This window comes from Suricata suricatta, chromosome 7, assembly GCF_006229205.1.
Source record: "Suricata suricatta isolate VVHF042 chromosome 7, meerkat_22Aug2017_6uvM2_HiC, whole genome shotgun sequence".
Taxonomy (NCBI): domain Eukaryota; kingdom Metazoa; phylum Chordata; class Mammalia; order Carnivora; family Herpestidae; genus Suricata; species Suricata suricatta.
This window is the reverse complement of record NC_043706.1, coordinates 117542350-117566066: the sequence shown is the minus strand read 5'-3', so window position 1 is coordinate 117566066 and position 23717 is coordinate 117542350. Positions and strand designations below refer to the sequence as shown.

The 23717-nt window shown below is 36.6% G+C and overlaps 1 protein-coding gene and 1 long non-coding RNA gene across 2 annotated transcripts in view; one reads left to right on the top strand and one right to left on the bottom strand.

Moving 5' to 3' along the window:
* The window catches only part of PDE7B (phosphodiesterase 7B), a 315252-nt gene that overhangs the window by 153528 nt on the left and 138007 nt on the right, over positions 1-23717 (bottom strand). The gene's annotated exons all lie outside the window — the stretch shown is intronic.
* On the top strand, positions 5212-9764 carry LOC115296133. Its single transcript, XR_003910746.1, has 3 exons — positions 5212-5254; positions 8155-8247; positions 9299-9764. It is a non-coding gene; the product is annotated as an uncharacterized LOC115296133 (long non-coding RNA).

Below are 23717 nucleotides of genomic sequence, written 5' to 3'. Positions count from 1 at the left end.
ATCTCTTCTTTTTAAATAAAATAGTACCTCTCTTACCCATTTTATTGATCTGTAAGTTAACGTCATTTGTATCATTATTTGCCTCTGATGCTCTGTCTTGTCTTCCAATTTGGACAGAAGGGACCATTATTTCATACTCTGCAGCATAAAATACTAGTGATTTTTTCTTCATTCACCCATTAATTCATTCAACCTGCATGTACTGAGTGGTTCTCAATTTATTGAGTGCCCCATGCTAAGTGATTGATATACAAAAACATGGACCCTATATTAAAATAAATTATAAATTTAATGGAGAAATAAACACACATATAACCATAATGCACAGTGAGTTGTAGTGCTGTAATAGAAATGTGGGCACAACAGGTCTCAATTTGTATTTGTTATTAGTAATGATGGCAACCAACTATTTCCAGCACATTTTTTCCATATCTTGACAATGAGGACAATGTCTAGAAATCTATTTAAGACTTAAAAATATGAACTATATTATACAGAGTTTGTATTTAGCAAGGAAAACCTGGGTGGTTATATTTTTGCTGATTATTTTTTATTTGGTGATATAATTTTTTAAGTTCTAGCTGTAATGATTTTAAAATTTCAAGAATATTCTCACGATTTTTCTCATGTGAGTTGGTATCGTGTACCTAGCAAATTGGTAGCTTAGTTAAAGTTCTTATTCTAAGTGAGTAAAGAAAGACAAATCATGCAATGATAGAGTTTTAAGGGACTTTAGAAACAAATTAAGCATTTCAATTAAATCATGGCTTAGTCAGCTTTGGCTGGGTGGCTTAAACAACACATATTTATTTCTCATAGTTCCGGAGCCTGGAAGTCTAAAATCATGGTCAAATTTTGGTGAGGGTCCACATCCTGGGGATGCCATCTTACTGTACCCTTATATGGTAGAAAGAGGTCGACTCTCTTGAGTCATTTCTTTTTTTTTTTCCAAATTTTTAATTTTTTTAATTATTTATTTTTGAAAGAGAGAGAGAGAGAGAGAGAGAGAGAGAGAGAGGGAGAGAGAGAGAAACAGCATGAGCAGGGGAGGGTCAAAGAGTGGGAGACATAGAATCCAAAGACAAGACCCAGGCTCTGAGCTAGCTGTCAGCACAGAGCCCAACACGGAGCTCGAACCCAGGAACCACGAGATCATGACCTGAGCTGAAGTCGGACACTTAATTGACGGAGCCACCCAGGCACCCTGAGTCATTTCTGATAAGGGCACTAACCTCACTCATGAGGATTCTACTCTCATGACGTATTTACCTCCCACAGACCCCATCTCCTAATACCAACATACTGGAATTAGGATTTTAATATGTGAATTTTGGCAGACACAAACATTCAACCCATAGCAGATAATTTTGTAATTTTACCAATAATGAAGCATTTTCCAAACACTTTAAGACCTGGATTCCCACAGACCTGAGCACAAGCATTTCCTCTGAGTGTTTATGTAGCTGGTCATGGTACTCAGTATTTAATATGAGATGCCTTACTTTATCCTTATGAGAATCCAGATGAGGTAGGTATTATGACCCCCCATATGAAAGTAATTTGCTCAAGATTCAGATGCTATCAAGTTTTAGAAGGTGATTTGAACCACAGCAGGCTGATTCTAGAGCACTCCCTCTTAACACTCTCTGTGGGTTAAGGTATTGTACAAAGTAGTAGGTACTCTGCTTGATTCATAGATTATATCTGTCTGTATCAAAGTAAACAGTTAAGTGAAGAAAGCCCGAAGAAAAGAAAGAATAATTATGACACATGGGCACCTATTTCTATAGCTGTTCCTCATGGCAGGATTACAGCTTGTGTTCCTCAAGCCATATTCACTGCCATGAAGTCATGACTGTCAAAATCAGGTTGGGCATTAGATCTTTGCCACACCTTAACCCAGGAAATGCTGAAGAAAGTGGTGCTTTCTCAGTATGACCAGCAAGAAAGAACATGGTTCACATGGACATTTTGAAAAATTTAGATGAACGTCCTCCAATAATGGGGTGGTTTCTTCAAACCAGACTCTACATTCCTAAAATAACTTTTTCTTATGAAGGGTGACTTGATTTACCCATATCAATCCTTGTGGTTGCCATTGCCATGCACTATAACTATTTGGGTGTTGTGAGGAAAGATCATCAGAGTAGTTTCTATATTATTTACATAATTCTGGCAGCAATTCTGCTGTCTTGGACCTAAACTCCTGAGGCTGAAGAACCAGAGAATGATGATGTGGAATTGGCAGATGGTGTCCACTAGATTTACCCAAGACATTGGAGAGATATTTTCCTTCGGGAGTCATTTAGCAACGCTGCGTACGGTATCGTCACAGATGCCAGATGCATCTGTGTTTTCTAGACAGCTTGGCCAGAAAAGAGGGGGGAAAGAGCCGTAAGTGTTTCCGAGTGTTAAGGAAATAACTTGGGTTACTTTTTGCCCAGATGACAATAATGTGGGAAATTCAAATCTGACCCAGCTGATTTCTGTCTTGGGGTCCTAGATCAGAGATGAAGCTGAGGACAACTGTGTTTCCAGTGGGCAGGCATTTTCTGTTTTCGTCCCATGTCCTTTTCTTGACTTTACTTCCCTGTAGTAACTTTAGTTATTTAGTCATTTATGTCCATGATTCTTCTATTAGGGAAATGTGACCTGTACATTTCACATCATCTTTATATAGCACGTTCTTTGATAAAGGGTTTGTAAAGTGACAGAGGGTCTTAGCTCTTCAGAAATATTCCTAAGGAAAGGAAAGTACAAACCCCGGGCAAATCATTCTGCCCTTTAGGATGCTCAACTATTTTGGTATCCTCCTTCTCCTGTATCCACTAATAATGACCAAATTCATTCACTTATTTGAAAAAACTGTAAGTACTCCAAATCTTTGCTTGACTAAATCCAATTAAATCGAATTATTCCATGTCTCTTAACACATTTTAGACACATTATAATTGATGCCTTGTTTTATTTAGCATTTGTCTCTATGTGCATTTTGCATGTAAATTTTGTATTTCACTTTTATGATATTAGATCATAGGAGCACAGGTATTTATTTCTCTGATGGCTTCTTTACAGCACCTCCTAAAGTGGTCTTGATTACCGTGAGTGCTGAAATAGCACTATTGTTTTTGTGGCAAAAACATGAAGGGAGTTCTGTGTGGGATGGCCACAGCATTTTTGAAAAACCTCAGAAGGGATACTTGGTGTTGCAAAATCAAGTACTCTTTTTGACCTAAACCATATACTGTTTTTTTTTGAAATTACTGAAGGGTTAGGATGTTTCCCCCATTAGCACGGTTGGTAAAGTCACATTTTCCCCCAAGAGCACTAACATGCAAATAAAAGAGATTGGTTATAGAAAAGCACTTGAGATTTCACTTGGGAGATCTCCAGTTATTGTATCTTTCTTGTCTCTAACCTATTGGTCAAATGTGCCACTAACATCCACTTTCCTCAAGTTGCCATTTCTTGGGGGGTTTCCTTTAGAACCTTTAAAGACAGAGTTTTCAGAAATAAAACAAAACAAACAACCAGAACAGTCTCTATTCTCCTATAGAACCAGGATGTTGAAAAATCCGACTGAGTTTTTGGGCCAATGGAGAGGATTAAGAGAAAATATTTATGGAAAGTGTATAGAACAAGGCCAGACACAAAGTAAGCGCTCCATATGAGCCAGCTAGTGTCATTTCCTTCAAATTATCTGCTCTCTTCTGTATGGCGCTGGCGCCAGTAACCACTTTAGCCCTGGTGCCATTAGTAGAACCAGAAAGTGGATATATGAAGGGAAAAAGATAGAAGAGGTAAAGGTTAGGAAAAATAGAGCATTTATGTTTAGTGTGGAGTGGCCAAGGAACTAGGAGAAAAAGAAGACAAAGACGAAAAAAAAGACCTAAGAGAAAAGAAAAAAAAAGTCCAGGTTTTCACTAGCAGTGATCTTAAAGGGTAATATAAGACCCTGGAGGTCATCGCCACTGGGCCCTTTACTTTAATATTGGTCTGCTGCCATTTATTCCTCATATTCTAACTTCTAAGATGTGTTTCAGATCATCTAGAAGATTCTTCAGATCTAATTCTCTAAAATGGGTTAAAATTAAAAATTTTTTTAGTTTGATCTAAATAGCCATAAATATCAAATACTGAACTAGTTTCTCCATAAATCTCTAGAAACCCTCTATAGCATAGTTATTCCTAGAGGGGAATTTCTCAAATGCCATTATTCCCTCATTTTCCATCAAAGGATATAGTTACTAAACTATGAAAGATTTTCTTGGTAAGGTGTTGTCACCTGTAAGTCAATCCCTTAGGATATTGTAAAAAGCATGCTCTTGGATGGTAGGTAAAATACTCAGGAAATTCCTTTACCTCTTCAGGTCTTAGAAGCATCATTTAGGGGATTAAAGTAGCAATTTTCTAAATAATATCCCATGGCCTGAAAAAAATAAAGCAACTTCAAAGCCCTCTGTTTTCTTTTATTATTATTATTATTATTATTATTATTATTATTATTATTATTACTACTATTATTTTGGCCAGGGGTTGGTGCCCATAATAAAAGAACTCAGAGATTTCTTAAGAGAGTGTGACCCTTGGTGACAAATCTTTTCCAGGTAGTCTCAGAGGCACAGGACTTCATTCTTCTTGCACTTGTCAATAGCCAAACCTAAAATTTAACAGCACTAAACAACATTTGTTAGGCACCTTCCACAGAATGTGACCCTCATCTATGAATGAAGCAAAGCTTTGAACAAGTCAGACTTTACATCCCAGTAAGAGGAGTCAGATAGTAAACACATAAACAAGCACACAAACACAATAACAAAATATTCAATGGTTATGTACTATCATAAACAAAAAATAATTAATAATTTAAAAATTTGTTTTCAGGGTGCCTGGGTAGTTCAGTTGGTTGAGCATCTGAGTCTTGATTTCCACTCAAGTCATGATCCCAGGGTTGTGAGACTGAGCCCTGGTTGGGCTCTGCACTGAGCATGGAGCCTGCTTGCGATTCTCTCTCTCTCTCTCTCTCTCTCTCTCTCTGATGCTTTCTCTCTATCCCCCCCCTACACCTCTCCCTTGCTCTCATTCTATCTTTCTTTCTAAAATAAAATAAAAGAAATTGTTTTCTAGGAATTAATTTCTTTCCTCTTTTTATTTAAAGTAGGTTTCATGCCCAGCATGGAACCCAATGTGGGGCTTGAACTCACAACACTGAGCTGAAGACTTGAACTGAGATCAAGAGTCGATGCTTAACCAAGTGAGTCACCCAGGTGCCCTGGATATTAATTTCTTAATCATATGAATCAATGAAATTCTTGCTAGGCACCCTGCGTACTAGAAGAATATTGGCTAGATAGTCCTGGAATGTCCTTCACTCTAGTCTTCTTATTTTGTTGAACCCTTTATTCCCAGAGAAATATTTATTAACCTCAGAAGCAAGTCATTAAGAATAATACCTTGTATTTCCATAGCATTTACTTCTAGGATTGTATTTTAAAGAATTCACTTATAAATATGCATATAGATTTCATGAAATGGACATAAAAAGGGACTACATTTTTGTAAAAATAATAACTAAGATGTGTGGATGGCCATGAGACATTTTCAAGGCTATCGGGGGAAGGGGCAAGCCTAGGCATACACCACTGAAGATGGGAGATGTGTGGTCACAAAAATCAGTTAGTAAGTAGACTAAGTCAATATTTAGGTGGTCATTGAAACAGGGTCACCCAAAATTTTTTGTAAGAAGCATGTTTTTCAAGAGATATATATATATATATATATATATATATACACACACACACACACACATATATATAAAGTATGTATATATATGTGTATATATATAAAGTGTGTATAAATATATATATATTTAAAGTATGGAAATAAATATCTTAAAAAACAGAACTTTGTTGGACTTCTTAAGATAATTTAAGATTTTGTATTTTGTTTTGAAGGCATCATGTTCTTTTCATTGCTCAGTATTCAAAGGTTTTCATTTGACCAAAGAGCAAGATAGTCCATATACATGTCAAGTGATGGCCTTTTTTTTCTTGACTGGGTTGGGTTCAAGATTATTTGTGATGCTGAGGAGTTGATTGCATTAGTCAGGTTGGCCATAATGCTCATGTGCTAAGTCCATTGTATGACATCCCCATATCTGTCCAAGGCCATTTAGGAGAAGGACACAATGTCTTCAGATGAAGAATATAGTCTTCAAATGATCGCATATTGATTTCCTCTGTATCGGGCTATGATGAAAGAGGATTGTGTAATAGGAGTCTGAGACTAAACAGGGCTCTAAGTGAAGAAACAGGTGAAAGAAAATTCAGTCCATCTCTCAGGTGCTGTTTTGTCTGATCCTCATTTATGGGCTTTTCAAGGATTCTGGGAGTGGGACTGTGTCTCCCTGACTTATGCTGGACTCAGTAACCTGCAATCTGGGGTTGAATCTATTCTGTCCCACCAGTCACACTGAAATTAGGATTCCTCTGGCCATCAAATAATTTGTCCCAAGATGCCTAAAGAGTTACAGATAAAAGTCAAAAGACAATTGTGGCTTTTAAAATCCCAAGTCACTGTTGAACACTGCTGCAAGTTTCCCTGGCTACGTCACCCACTGCCATCATAGTCCCTAACTACCCAGTGCTGTGAAACTAAGGTTGTAAAGATGTTGAAATATAATAGGTTCTGTCAAAAATGCTTAAGGTGAGAATGTTTAGGAATTCATGTTTTTCCAGTAAATGTATTCATTTTATTTCTGATCACATTTTATGTTAAAATATTAGTGATAAGATTAAAAACTGACTGCTCCTTCCTAAACCGTGTGAGAACCCATTTACTATACTCAACAGCAATGTTTGAATATTGCCTGATGTAAGACTTGCCATTAATACAACCTTGATAGCCCAATTCAAAAATGTGTATATAATGGAAGAAAGTCCAATAAACCCAAAGGTTTATGTTGTTAAATTTTCAGGGTTAATAATGAGAAGATTAATTTTGTCATAACCTATTAGCTAATACTGTCAATAGAGGAAGTGCATTTAAGCCTAGTTGAGATTTCCTATTTAAGTCCTAGAACTAAATATATATACATATATATTTATCACATGTATAAATATATGCTATATATATTTGGATGAAAAACATGAATATTACATATATGAATACATACTATATATATTTGGATGAAATTTGTTTTTTATATGAAATGTGTAAATCTGTAATACACTTCTGATCTGTTTTAACAATTTAACAATTTAAATGACTTTATGGTGAATGTCAGTTGTGTCTCAGGAGTATTTGAGTGTTTTCAGGTTATTTGCTCCTATGCTAAATGACTCAGACTACTATAGTTTTTAAAAATTTGGGGTCGGGGCACCTGGATGGCTCAGTTGGTTAAGTGTCAGACTTCAGCTCCAGTTCATGATCCCACAGCTTGTGAGTTCAAGTCCCGCGCTGGACTCTGTGCTCAGAGCCAAAGCCTGCTTCAGATTCTGTCTCCAACTCTCTCTGCCCTTCCCCCACTCACCCCACTCATACTCTGTCTTTCTCTCAAAAATAAATATTTAAACAAATTTGGGGTCAGCATTTGACAGGTTTACAGAAGTTATTTTTATTGTTTTCAAGACAATTGGCTATAGTAACCTGTCTCTACCTTTAATTCTACTGCTTTGAATCTTCTAATGGCCATGAAACCAGATAACTGAGCTGGTTAAGTGTCCTCAGAATGAATTATTCTTTTTTTCTTTTTAAAGTTTATTTATTTATTTTAAGAGAGAGAGAGAGAGAGAGAGAGAGAGAGAGAGAGAGAGAGAGAGCATGACCAGGGGAGGGGTAGAGAAAGAGGGAGAGAGAGAGAGAGAGAGAGAGAGAATCCCAATCAGGCTCCATGCTGTCAGCAGAGCATTCCCGATGCAAGGCTTGAATTCAGGAACCATGAGATCATACATAACCTGAGCCGAAACCAAGAGCAGGGGATTTAACTGACTGAGGCACCCAGGTGTCCCCGGAGTGCATTATTCTTTAAATAAGTAGGTTTAGAGTTAAACTACTGAGAATTTCTCTTAGAATGCCCAGATGAGAATTTGCTACTTTGTCTTTTATTTTCAGAGGTCCTTTTGGCTTACTTCTGGTTTCTCTGTTCTGTTCCAGATGATTAAATTTGCCCATGGCTTTCCTGCCCAATAGTTCAGTAGCTGTGGCCTGGTGCAGTGGTAAGGCCAGGAGCTCTGGAGCAGATCTCAGGTGAAATTCTGGCTCTGTCATAACCCTGCTGTGTGACATTGGGCAAGTTACTTTACCTCCCAAGCCTTAGTTTCATCAACTGGAAAATGAGAATGAAAATAAACATTCTCCAGAGTTATTGTGAGGATAAAATGAGGTGTGTGGTATGATAGTAACTAATATTTATAAAGCATTTATTATGTGCCAGGTACGTAGTTTGTACTCATAAATGGTAGCTCCTTTAGACATACTTGACTTTGTGCCCTTACTAGTTGGACCTTACACAATTAATCCACTGAAGTCCTCACGTACTTTTTTCAGATGCCATAGAAAATAAGAAGGTAGAAGGAAGTGAATCAGAAAGAATCTATTATGTGCAGCCAAGGGGTTAGACATTTTGCTTATAGTGTATCATCTAATCACCCCAGCAAACCTTTAGAAAAGGACTTATGGTCCCCATTGTACAGATGAAAAAAATAAAGCCCAGAGGGGTTATAACAGAGAAAGCAGCAAAAGAAATAGAACAAATATAGTACAACTTAATTCTATGAGTGAATTACAATGCTGACAGTAGTAATCTAGTTAATTTCATTTTGTTTATTAGCAAATCATCAATCATATTTTTCTCTTATAGAGATAAAATAAGAAAATGTAAAACATTTTTCCACAATATCAAATTCGCTTTATTCTTCCTAACATAGATGTTCTCATAAATCCTTGCATGAGTAAAAGGCTAAATTACTTTGTCTCAAACATAATACATACTGAGGCTTGTTTCTGCTGCCAAAACTGTTCTTTGGTTTAGAAAATTTCCCCTAGGTCATTTAGAAGTATTCCCAGAAAATATGAAAATGCCAAAAACCTGGTCAAATTTTTTTCAAGTATTGCACCAAGAATGGAAGGAATCTGAGAATCAAGAATGTATATTTGTCTGGTCACGAGGAGAACAGGGTTATCTAAATGCCATCGACCCAATGTTTGTCACTTTCTTTCCTGGGTGGCAATTTCCCCCTTTCTCTGGCTAACTTCATGTATTGTGTGGTCAATCATCCTACCTCTCTCTTATTTTCAGTTTTGTTACTGATTCCCAGGAAGAAAGACTCATGAGAACATTTCTTTTGGAGCTCCACCTTTTCAAAGAAAGGTGCAAATTAGATGTCGTAAATTTGTAATTCTACTTCCATCCTTAAAAAAAGAAATGTCATTCAGACATTGGTGTGCTCTGTCACCTTGAATCAGAAAACAGCTCATCTGGTTTATTTAGTTTTTGAAAGCTCACACTTCAAAGAAAGGCAAGGGTTATATCCGCTGATAATTGTGCGAGCTTACGCAAGCAAAAAAAGAAAGAACTCTTTCCTGACCCCTGCAGTGATCAGTATGTATCTCCCGAAGCACCAGGATCTGATGACGTCTGTTGTGGTTTGCTGACTCCCAACAGGCTTGAATCTGCAGGCTTGACTCCGGAAAAAGAATCCCACCAGCTTCAAGCGAAACTGTGCCCAAGTAAAGATTACTAATAAAAATACCATGCAACTGGCTCTGGTGCTGCTTTTGGTCTTAAAAGTCTCTCTTTCTGTGTGTGTCTGTGTCTGTGTGTTTGCACATGCGCACATGTATGTGTATTTTAACTTCAACATCCATATTCGACTTAATCTTTTAGAAGCTCTAATATACTGTGTGAGCTTTCAGGCGAGGTTCTGGCAGTAACTCTTCATATGTAACTGGCTTAAATTTCTATTGATATCCATGTGGACTTCCCAAGGTCAGGTTTGATTCTTAATTCATGAAAAAGTAATAGAGGGCCAGTATGTTTTATGCATTATCATTTCAAAGAGATGAGGCTCTTCAATAGAAATATAAATCACCATTTTAAAATTTTGCTTATAATTTATACTCTACCTACTTTCAAAATAACCCGTTTATTTCTAGCCCTGTCTTGGTTATGCAACCACTGTCTGCTCTGGATACCCCATCTGCAATATAGTGATCATAATACTTGCCACCTACGTCATTTCACAGTGGTTTAAAGCTAATGAATAGAGGCTTGCATGAGCCCCAAGCTCTTTGAAATACAACAGCTTTGTAGCTTACAAATTAATTTCAACTGGGCCAGAAGTTACACACTGGATGTATAGTTCTATAAAAACATTCAAAAATGAGAATATACTTGTAAATTATGTAATTAAAATTATTTAAAAATGAATGGAATAGGGGTACTGCATGGCTCAGTCAGTTAAATGTCCAACTTCAGCTCAGGTCATGATCTTGTGGTTCACGAGTTTGAGCCCCGGGTCAGGCTCTGTGCTGACAGCTTGGAGCCTGCTCGGATTCTGTGTCTCCCTCTTTCTCTGTCCCTTCCCTGCTTACTCTCTGTCTCTGTCTCTCTCTTTTTCTCTCTCATAAATAAATAAACATTAAAAAATTAAAAGTGAATGGAATATATATCAATACAAATATGCAAAAAGGAGGAATATATTCAAATTGTGAGAAGATATATTATGAAATATGGCTAAAATGCTCATTAAATAGTATAAAGAATATTCTATAGAAGTTAATATTGACAATGGTTGTCAAAATTGGAGGTATTGGGGTGGTTTTTATTTTCTTGTATATAGTATATACCTATAGCTTTCTTATGTATTCCGAGTTTCCCCAAATGAATTATGTAGTTCTTCCAAAATCAGGAATATAATCTCAATGAATATTTCAATAAACATCTGTTCAACCTAGCACACTACTGAGTGTCCATAAATTTAATATATTCAAAAAGTGCAAATAGGAGACTCCAACAGGTAAACTATTCCCACTCACCATCACTCCTATCACCCTGGATTTCTTTGGGTTCTTCTAAAACACTGCAAGTTCTCTCCCTTCCACATCTCCTCATCTCCTGTTCCACCTTCCTGAGGCATTACTCACATTTCTTCACCAGGCACAGTCCTTCACTGGGCTGATTCCTACACATATTTTAGGTACTAATTTGGTTCTCGCCCTTTTCACAAATCAAGTCTGAAGACCTCCCATGTGTTCCGGTGGATGCCCGTGTTCACTCCTCAGAGCACACTTGTCCTACCTACCACCTCTAGTCTGAAAGCCACTTGGAGGCGGAGACCTTTGTGCCTGGCACACAGTAAGTGTGGCTCACCGGATAAGGACCCTGAGACCTCCCGAGTTCAACAATTATTCCTGTCTACTGAATTTGGGGAGGAAGAGGAAGACCTTAAGTGTTGACCACTCTCATCAAGCCTGTGCTTTTCTCCCAAAGAAGTGTTGGTAAGAAGAGAAAGAAATGTTTAAGATTTATTGCAAGGAAATTTTAATTTAATTGGCTGCATAATTTATTTAGTTATTCATAGAAAATAGCTTGGCTTGGTCGTAGAGAAGTGACTACATACACAAAGGAATTTTAAAATAAAAAAGATGAAAAAGATTTTTCCCTCCTCTGACTATTGTTAAGTTTCAACAGCAAACATTTGTGTTAGTTCTACACATGTTACATCAAAGATAACATGATTTGTCGCTTCTTCTTTGAAAAATATCCTACATCTGTAAGTCATTAGCTTTTGTCTGGCTCTTTTGTTATATTGGAAGAGACCCTGGGATGTTTTATATATCTCTGTTTTCCTAACTGTAGAATGGGGCTAATTTTACTCTCTCCAGTAAAAAGAATGTTGGAAAAAAGTTCATGCTAGAATATGGCTGTTACCTGGATATTAAAATGAGACAATTACTTTCATATTATAATTTATCACCAGAGTACTTTCTTTAACCAAAGGAATTATATCCTTCTTTATCTTTTGTATGTAGCTACCTCTTTCTGTACATAGAGTTTCACATCCTTTTCTCAATTCCCAGCTAAAATGACTGAATTGCTGAAAACTATGTAGGGTTCATAAGCACCCACACAAAAAAATGGAAAAGACATTAAACACACATTCTTTATTCCCTAACTTTTCCATGTCAGAACTCTGAAACTACTCGTGAAGAGATATTCGTAAAACAAGTACACTAGGACAAAATTAGCAGTTACTTAAACCTGCCTGGCCCCATCACTCTAGGTAAGTCTGCACGTCTGTGTGGCAAGGGGTCTTGATTTCTCCCATTCTCTGGACTTTGCTGCTGGTGAGTAGCCACTACAGTTCACAGTGTAGGGGCAATAGCAGAACAAGAGCACACAAAGAGAATCCCAGGAAAAAGTCAATCCTCAAAGCCTTGTTTTGCTGATAGTGGCTCTCCCTAGGTAATCAGAAGATGGAAGGTGACAGTGGACAGTGAGCTGGGAAGGAGGTGGGCACTCTGTGGGGGGTAGAGTTGTTGAGAGAAGTGAGATGTGGCAGATTTTTATTTTTAGTCAAAGCTGGTAAATCGGGGAAGTCAAAGGAGTTGCTCAAGTACTTTTTTTTTTTGGTTTATTTTTCCCTTATTAAATTGTCACAAATGTGTTACTGGCTTAGAATTGGATTTTCTACCACATGAGGAAGGCATTCACAAAACAAAGACCTTAAATTCTCATCCAGGGAAGACACATAAACCATATTATAAATCATTATAATTTCCCAAGAACTTCAATTCCCCCAATCAAATAAAATTTACACTCTTTAACTTCCTCTTTTTTTAAAAACAAAAACCTGATGACAGATGTCTATACATGCTATGATTCAGAGCCCAACCAGTCTGCATAATGTCAGAGATGAGGACCTAGTTGAGGCTGTTCCATCAAGTTAGCCATTATCCACAGTGCTTGTACCATGTTAATTCATCTACTTAGAAATACATATACACTCTAATGCTTCCCTATTTTGATTGGCCCACAGCAGACTTTTGGTTAGCAATGACAGACAAATTTGGATAAAAAAGGAGATTATTATTCTAAAGACCAAGATCCACTTTTGGACACAGGGATACAACAATCATGTAAAAGAGTGATTCCAAGGTTGGCCAACACAACAGCTATTAATAATAAAGGATCTATTATAATTACATTTACCATTACTTTGGCTATATGATTCAGAACCCATATTATTTTCAAATAAATAGTGATAAATGGGCCCTTGGTGACCTAAAGACAGTCTTACTCTGAGAAGAAAGATGTTCCATATTTAATATGCCCTTGAGAAAGGAAATGACTAAATACTGGGAGCCATTGAATGTTGCCATCTGTGTAACAGAACACCCTAAGAATCTAGGGCAAATTCTATACATATTTCCACTGTAAGAGAGGAAAAGGAAAATAAAAAAATTATTCTTTTTTTGCTGTTAGAAATGAAAAATCACTGTTAGGATGAATCTCTTACTCTATCAACCATCTGCAAAAGTAAAACAAACAAATCCCAGATTGTGATTAGGTCTGAGATATGAGTACAACATAAATCTCCAAGGCAAAGGGTCTTGGTAATGTTAGCATTTGACTGAGAAGTGGGCTTCCCAGCATGTGGCCCGGCTAGAGTTCTGAGTGAATGCAGCCTCCTTGCAGGAAATCTGGGAGCTCCTTGTACAAGTTCACCAGGCCATCAGGGCTGGACTCTCTGACTTGTTTCTTACTGCCCTTGTTATAGCCCTAGAACTAAGACCTTGACTGTTGCCCTCTAACCACTTGGCCCTAACCTCTTATGTTTCTGTGATTCTAGTTATGGAATCCAATTTTCATCACTGTGTTTCTGACTTTACTTTCGATTTACAGCTTCTTGTTTCTTGATTCAGTTTACAAACTAGAAACTGACTTCAATTATTATTAAATTTGTCAAGTTAATAAGACTGAAATGCTTCTTCTAGGAGATAAGAAAAAAGCTAGAATGTGAACTGAACAAAGGGAGGGTCTAGGAATGGGATTAGGTCCGATGCCTATCTATATCCCTGCAGATTAGAAGTCCCTAAACCTGGTTTAAAGGTTGATTTCAAAAAACAACCAAAGATTTAATCATTTTGAACCCTGTGATTTCTTTTTTAAATATCATCTGATGATTTGTGAATGATTTTAGAAATATCCCTCAGGTTATACAGTATTTATATGCCAAACTGTACTGAACCATGGGCAACTTATTGGCCAAAGTTCTTGATTCCTCTAGGTCTGAGGAGTCTTTATTTCTCCCTTCACTTAGGAGTTTTTGGCAGAGGAAAGGTGATAGGCTCACTGTTCTGTTTCTTCTTCCTCAGCACATAGGAAAATTATATTTTTTAACCTCCTTTGCGGTAGATTGGGGAGACATATTTCTGAGCTCTTTCTTTCTATATTTCCTTGCTTTTCTTCTTCCCTCTCTCCCCCTTCCTTCCTTTTTTCCTTCTTTTCTTCCTTCCCTCCTTTCTTCCCTTCTGTTTTTCCTTCCTTCCTTCCTTCCTTCCTTCATTCCTTCCTTCCTTCTTCCCTTCCATCCTTCCTTTCTTTCTTCCTTCCTTCCCTCCATTATTTGTATCAGTAGTTGAAAAGGAAAGATAATTGTAATGTCTGAGCATCACTTTTTGGAGTTTTAAAGTTATGGCCCTCAACTTTAAGGCAAGGTTGAAAAATAACTCAAAATACATATCATATTGTATAAGCAAACTGAAACATATTATTTATTATAAATATAAATAGCTTGCATGGATGTATTTTTTAGTCTACAGGAACCAGGTTTAACCACATGCTATGCAAGTTTCCTTCATGGTGTTCAGAATCATTCCAGGAGCAGAAGGATTGATGGCAAAACTCTAAACTCACTATATAGGCTAACCTATAGGAGAAACTGTAGAAGGTCCTCTTTGTCTACTTCCAAAAAATATTGTAATGTAATTGTATGGGGCTTTTATTATTAAAAAGTGATTTAAAATACATCTTATTAATTAATTCTAGGACAGTCTTTTGAGATAAAATTGCTATGGTCTATAAATAAAGCATGGGGGCGCCTGGGTGGCTCACACTGTCTCTCAAAAATAAATAAATTAAAAAAAACATTATAAATGAAGCATGGATTAGCAATTTACCTAACACCACACAGTCTACAATGGTAGCATAGCTTGGAAAATGTTTTGTTCTTATGTTTTTTTTTTTTTAATTTTATTTTTGAGAGACAGAGAGAGACAGCATGAGCAGGGGAGGTCAGAGAGAGAGGGAGACACAGAATTTGAAATAGGCTCCAGGCTCTGAGCTAGCTGTCAGCACAGAGCCCGACGCGGGACTCAAACCCACAAACCATGAGATCATGACCTGAGCTGAAGCCGGACGCTCAACTGACTGAGCCACCCAGGCACCCCTGGAAAATTTTTTTGACTCCATTTACAGTGGCTATGTGGATGTGTGTGAGTGTGTGTGTGTGTGTTTCAAGTGTGAGAAATGTTCCTCGTAGTTAGTGGAGAATAAAAGGACGATATTAAGAAGGAAGGATTCATGTAGAGTCCTTGCCTACTGACTGTTGCTAACATTTTCTGTTATCCTATTCAGAATAGTCTTATCCAGATGCATATTACATACATTATATAAATTATATATATGTGCATATATATAATAGCTGGTATTGTATCATTTACAACATTTTGTGTTCTTTTTCACTTAATGTAAAAAACAATCTTGTCATGAAAACTCTTTGCAAACCTAGTGTTTAATGGCTGCATGATGTTTCAACATATGTTTCTAAGACATATGTTAAATTCATCTCTCCCTTGTTTTTAAGCATGTAGATTATTATTAAAGTTTTATTTCTTATAAATAATACTGTAGAAAGATATCTGTACAAAAAGCTTTTCTCTGTATTTTGGATTATTTTCTTAGGATAGATTCCTAGTAGAATTATAGAAAAGAAACAAATGTGTAATGTTGTCTCTACTATAGGAGCTACTTCCTCTGCTTCTTGAAATTATCACATAGTCCTAAACCAACACCACCACCACCACCACCACCAGCACCACAGGCTAGCTCAGAAGTTAAGTCAGAGGCTTGAAGGGGATGATGACTTCAACCTCCTTCTGGACGAGTTGGTAAAGTGCCAGCTGAGGGGTGGGGGATGGGCTGTTTCTCATCAGCTTCAATATTTGGCTGCAGTATCATATTTCCAATTTAATGTCCTAATCTTCATAGAAACCTTGTGTTGCAGTATCATATTTCCAATTTAATGTCCTAATCTTCATAGAAACCTTGTGCTTTAAGTGGGGATGATTATTTTTCAGAGAAGAAAAACACTGAAAAATATATTTACTGTATTCTTCCCTGGGTCCTTCAGAGTTCCTCACGCAAGTGCTGTGCACCCTGGAAAAGAATTAGGGTAACTAGATGGATTTTTCTTCTCAGCATTGGATCAAAACAACCAGGCCAAGATAAAAGACTACATTTTGGGTCAAATGGGTATATTTCTGCTGTTTACCATTCCACAATGGGACAGAAAATGAGTTAAAAAGAAGGAGGACACTCCTTTCTGCAACAAAGCTAGATTGTTTAAATGGCTTAAATCGACAGAGAACGAAGTCACAAAATACTCCCCCTTGTCCTATATTGATACAAATCTGCTCTTTTGTCTCTGCCATTTTTCTACCCTTTGTTGTGGTAGAAAACTATGATATTACTTTCTTTCTGAGCTTTGGGGAATTTGTATAATATATAATGAAAAGAAAATCTAAGACTATAGTGTAAAACAGCTGGTTGCTGGGTCATTTGGTAAAACAACAGGCTTCTGAGTGATAATATTTTTCCTCAAAAATATTTATAATCTAATTTAGAGCAAGTACTATTGTTTAATTTATTTGAATAAATACATCTAGAAATCCAGAAAAATTAGTTTGAAAGACATGCTTGTTTATAAATGAGACAATGATCATGCCGAATTGTACAGTCATGATTTTGAAATTAGAAAATTCCATGCTATTATTCTCAATATATTTATTGAAGTTTTCAAGTTTGATACTAAGGAATTTATATCCTCTTGGAAAGGTTCCCGTATCTAAGCATATGTCACCATCAGGTAGAGGCATTTTTCTTAGTTAAGGATGAACTTTAAATGAGAGTTAATGAACTTGGAGGGACATTAAAAAAATCTCTTTCTGTGTGTATCTCTTTGTTTAAAGGAAACTGGGAAATTAGTGTTAACAAACTAAAAAAACAATTTCAGTATAATAGGCTCTTAAGGAGAACAAACTTATAGGTATATTTAATTTTCTTTTCACTAACTTTTTATTTTCATGTATTCCCAATTATCCCGTGACAAATGTATGAACTAGAATATTTCTTTTTGACTCACTCAGACTGTCTTATAGTAAAACACTTTTACCTGTAATAAATATGGCAAGTCTTTGAACTGCTGTCCCTGGGTCAGTAAGATTTTCTTTCTCAGACCAATCAGCTTTATCAGAACAGAAGGTACCTTGCTTTGTACAGAGCAGGGATCACAGGCATGTTAGGCACCTTCAAGAACTTCAACATCGCTGTCCCTTCTAACAGCGGGGAACAATTTTCTATGCTCCTCAGAAAAGACAGAATTTCCATTTGTACACAATGGCTTCCTTTTTCCACCATCACTTTGAACCGGCTCACGGGACGTGTCCTTACTTGCTGGTTAAACGGGAATTAGAGACTAGTTCTGACAAAAAGTACTATTTGTATCTCTTTTGGAAGTCAACCTTTAAAAAAATGTCTTCTAGGATCTTTGATGTTTTCAAAATACTGGGAGTCAGACACATTTCCATTGATATAAACCGCTTCCTTTTCCTGGATTTGTCAGAGAAAGTTTCATGCTTTTGGCTTGATTTTGATGGCTAAGGGGGAACAGGGAGGTATGTGGGGGTGAAGGGAGAGAGAGAGGCTTACTGTCTGGGAAGAAGAGTGGAGTGACCTGAGGACGTTGAGGAAGAGCCAGTGTGATAAACGTCACACAGAAAGGCTGCAAAACAATTGAAGGGACATGATTTGACCAAAAACAGAATTCAAAGTTGGTAGGGGACATGAAAAGTCAGGATGGATGGGTCCAATTCTGAATAATCCTTGATTATGGAGAGAAGAAGCCAGACCTGATTTGATGAGAATAAGCAGCCATTAATTTCTCCTGATAAAAGTTCTATTTTATTAAGATTTGCTAGAATGAGGAGTGAAACAGCCTATGGCTCTGATCAGCTTTGTTTATTATTTTTCCAAATGCTGGCAGTACTTACCGTATCTATTCCATGTTCCATGTTTTTTTTCCTAGTAATAATATATATTTAAATGAGAACTTTAATATATATTGTCTTATATATTAATTCTATTATATTTAGTATCATTTTCTACTGATTTAATATGTATTTTATAGTTATTATGAGGAAGTACTGTATTATTTTAACTCTCAACAATGACAAATCTATGACAGATCCTCAAGAAGTCTTGCTGAATAGAATTGAGTGAGATTTTTTTTTTTACCATTTTAATATAATGAAGGCAAATTCTTGAATTTAAAATATCTTAGTTGCCTTTTTTGGTGTATTGTGGGTTCATTGATACCCTTGACTTCTATAAATTGTGAAGAAATTTCAGTTGACTTTGGATGACTTCATGGTTTTCTGGTTATGGATCCATTTTTACATGTGCTTAGCTACAAAAATTATTTAATAATTATATATTCTCTTACACTAGGTAAGATGGGGTCAAATGTATCTTTTGTAAAATAGAAATTTTATATACAATTGTATATTCAATTCCATTAAGGAAAGCACCCTCTAATTTTTTCCTTTAGTATTGTGATTTTTCATGATACATTCATCTCTTCATTTTTATATGTAATGCCTCATTCTTATTTACTCATCCACTTTAATTAAAGACTGTTTAATTTATTTAAATTTAATTAATTTAATTTAATTTAATTTATTTAATTAATCTTCAGTTATTGATGTAATTTATACTGGTTTCCTTGTACAGGAGTTTATTAAAGGAAGGGGTAGTTTAAGGACAGACCCAGATCCCTTTTAGATTTCTAGAAGTTGTTTTTCAGGCTGCTGTTTATTACTTTGCTTACTCAAGGTAATTATAGCTCCCTTCCTATGTCTATCTGGAGAGACCCAAGTTTTTACAAGGACTAGTCCATTCACACTTGACAAGTAAAGGAAAGAAAGCATCCTTTTTATTACCACCAGTGCTTGTCTTGTGAGAGGTAGGAAACTCAAAGTCAGACTTGAGATCTGGATCTCCACACTGGCCACTTTGTTAATCTGCCCAAATTTTGAGGTTCAATCTTCCTTAATGCTCACGATTAATTCAACCCATCAGTTAACCATAAGCCCTTTGATAACAGCCCACAGGAATTCCTTAGTGGACGCGACTTTCTGGCTTGTTTGGAAATTATACAAAGCCTCCCCATAGAAATAATTGGGGATGTCAACAGACATGTTCTTTTTACCGAGACTGAGGAGAAATAAGACTGCTTCTGTGCCAGCGTGTAACAGCCTAGCTTCCATTTCAATATCAATAGATCTCAATCCTGGCTACACATTAGAGTCACCTGTGAAACTTCTAACACTATCAGTGCTTGAGCCTCATCCTAGATTCATGGTGACAGGGAGTTGGGGTATGAGGCTGAAGTGTCTGAGTTTTAAAAAACCTTCCCAGGTGATTCTAAGGATTAGCCAGGATTGAAAACCACTCAGCTTTAGATCACAAAGATACAGTCCTCTGAAAGATATTTTTGATAAGTTCGACTCTGCTCCAGCAGAGATGTTGAGCTGTTGATTAAGACTAGATTTTTAATGTCTACTTTTAGAGTCAGCCTCCACCCCCAGAAAGCCTCCAGCTTCCAATCAAGTGTTCTTACCTTTCCTTGTATGCCTCCTGCTGAAATGTGACCTGGTCAATGCATCTGGAGTTGATCAAACTCTGGTAGCTCAGCTTACAATGATGATGAAAAAGGTAATGGAGTATGGGTGATAAGAGTATCTGGACCAATAACTGGTTTCATAACTTACTATGTGACATTGGGCAAATCACTGAATCTTTCTAGACCCTTTTTTTCCAGTCAAGTAAATAAGAAGTAATAACCCCATGCCTACTTCACAGGGCTGCTGGGAGTGTCACATCAGAGTGTGTACTTGAAAGCACTTTATAAACTTAGAATTTCACACTTCATAAAAGTGAGTATTCTCACTTGTGTAACAGAGTTATTTTAAAGTGTCTCAAATGTGTTCTTTCCATGGACCAAACAACAGAAAGTGCAATTTAATATCTGTAGATGAAATATGAATAGACATGTAGCTAATATCTTGCATCATATTTTCCTTCATTTGTTATCCTGTATCCAGATGATAAACCATCCATAGCATCTAGCTACAGGGAATAATTAAATGAAAAGGAGATTGCATCTGTTTAAAAACTGAAACAGAAAAAACCTGAAGTACTGTCACAAGTGTATTTAAAATTTTTTTAACGTTTATTCATTTTCGAAAGACAGACACAGAGCATGAGTGGGGGCGGAGGGAAGGCAGGCAGAAAGAGAGGGAGACAGAATCTGAAGGCAGGCTCCAGGCTCTGAGCTGTCAGCACAGAGCTCAACGTGGGGCTTGAACTCATGAGCTGTGATCTCATGACCTAAGCCAAAGTCAGACGCTTAACCGACTGAGCCACCCAGGCACCCCTGTCACAGATGTATTTAATGTCATTGCCCATGACTGTATTTTAGGTATTGTGCAATGCAGGTTTAGTCTTAACTTTCAAAGATTATAGACAAAAAAAAATTTTGAAGTGCAAATAAATGATACATATTTGACCCTAAAATGAACCGGATTTGTCACCTAAAACAAACAGATGAAATGGAATTGTTCTAAGAGAGTGTGGTCTGGTTAAAATTTCTAGGCTAACGATTGTGGGAAGGAGCTGACAGATAGCTACCTCCACTTTTTGCTTTATCACAGTAGTGATGATGAATAAACTATGGGTCATAGTGACATTTACGAATATAGTAATATATAAAATATTAATCTAATTTAGAAAGGCTTTTCTCTTAGCTGAAGGAACTTCAGGGGTCAGCAAGCAGGATAGTGAGTAGCCACGTGAGGACAACTGTTTGCACTGGTAGAAAGGAGTGTAGGGAGCAGAAGAATGGGGGATGGAACAGAGAGCAGTGAAAGAATGACTCCTAATGTTTTTATGTCTAATCTCAACTCCCAGCCAGCCAAATGCCACTGGTTGTAAGAGTCCTTGTCTCAAGAGTCCTTTGGAATAGAGGGGAACAGAGAGCCTCTAAAGTCCTCACAATGGCTTTCCCTGGGGACCCAAAGCCATGGTTCTCAAAATTTAATGTAAATCAGAATCACAAGGAGCAATGTCAAGACAGACTATAGTCCCGGAGTTTCTGATTTGATAGGTCCTGTCTTGGGACAGAGAATTTGTGTTTCTAACAAGTTCTCAAGTGAAACTGAAGGAGAATTTTTTGAGAACAATAGGTTTAGACCAGCCTTGTGCAACCAAGTCTTGTCTTGGATTGATGAATTCTTAATGAATTACCTGGTGTTCAGGATGCAAAATGATGCCAAATACCCTCATGAAAATCTAGGGTTTGCTATTTCCCAGGTCAGTATTTTTTTCTGACTGAATTTTCTACTTTTACATAAGGAAACCGGACATTGCATTCTCTCATCTCAAGGCATCTAGGTATACATTTCTTTTGTTTTAGTTTCTTTTTATACTATGACCATAATCTGCAGCAATGCTCTCCCTATATAACCACATTACTGACACTTGCATTATATAACCTTTGTTTCTGACCCACAAGGATTTCTTGAACAAACTTTCTATTAACGGATCCGTTAGTAAATCTTCCCCCAAATCTAAACCCTTACTAACTGAACTTTTCAGAAGAGGCACAAGCAATATTCAAATCTAATTTGAATTTTACATCTTAAATAGCTATTGCTCATGCAATAACAAACCAGCAAACAGGAAGAGGAGAATAGAAAGAAGTGAGAGTAGGTAGTTTAGCTCTTGAGAAAACAATACAGATCCTCCTAATTGAAGCAACTCTCTAGTACAAATTTGATTGATATGTTTTCCTGTATCTCATCAGTGGAATAATTAGTTCTATGAAAATGATTTTTCATTTATTTGTTTCGTTTTTGTTGAGAACCTCTTGGTGGCAGGCACCACCAATGGGCAAGAAGGAATAAAGTGATGGATAAAATAGGTACTGTCCTGCGATTATCATCTCAAATTCTAGTAGGTATAGTCACTTGCTAGAATTATATGCACTCTATCAAGTTCTTCTGACTGATATCCATTAAGTTGTTTGGATTTTCAGCTGGTTTGATTAAAAAGGACTGAATATTTCAGAAGATTGAGCAAATGAATCTGAAACAGGTCTCTTTGTTAGAAGAAAGTGAATTTTACATATTTCTGAACATAAAAAAAAGAGAGTGCCTTATTCTAGAACTCTGACTATATTAAAGCAAGTGAGATTATATAAGGGATACATCTCCCTTAACTAAGGGAAGATAACTAAGATGAGTCTTGTTTTAGATTGACATAAAATTTTTTTGTGCAACAGGTTTAGTAACTATTTATAGTTCACAAATATCCATGAGTCTGTCTGTTCCATGGAAAATATACAGTCCCCGAATAAACAAAATGTATGCCCTTAAACCAAAATAAATAACATAAAGCAACAATGACAACAGTACTATTATCTCATGGTTCTCTTGAGATTTTCCTAATTATCAGCTAATTAGTAGGTTTATCATTCTTTTTAGCCACTTGATCAGAATGTTAGATTTCCTTTGAAAACTTCATCTTAGGTGCATCTCTAGAGAAGAACCTGTTTTGAATCCCCCTTTCTACCCTTTAACACAAGATAATACTGTGTGTTACTTTGGTCCTTATATTCTTCCTTCCATTCACATATGAACCATTTAAAGACTAATTATCATTAGTCATAGCATCTAAGAGTCAGAATGGACTGTAAAGAGATCCAATCCCCATTGCTGCCCAATTCAGACATTCCATTAGAGCATCCCTGAAAAATGATTGTTGGTCTGAATGAATTCAGTACTGAAGATGTTGCTATTTTATATTTTGGGGACAGCTCTCTTTCTTAGAAGGTTCTGCCTTATAGTTTTCCAAAATCTACTTCCTTCTAATTTCCATTTAATCCATACTCTGGAACCATAAGGAAGTCAAAAGGTATTTGTGGGCAATGTCCTTTCTTAGTTTCCTTCTTACTTTCAAGGAGATCTGGTCCTTCAATTCCATCTAATACCTCTTATGATAAGGTTTTTAGGACTTTGACTTGTTAATTTATTTTCTCTACATACAGTTATGCTTTCCATTATCCCACATGATATAGTACTTAAAATGGACATATAATATTATAATGAATAGTATCTCTCGAGACTTGTAAATTCACAAAGGTGATATGCATGTGTTATGGACTGATTGTTTCAGTCTCCTCCAAATTCATACCTCAGTGTGATGGTATTTGGAGATGGGGTCTTCGAGAGGTAATTAGGTTAGATGAGGTCATGAGGGTGGGCCTCTCAGGATTTAATTGTTTCCCTAACAGAAAGAGATACCACAGAGCTTGCTT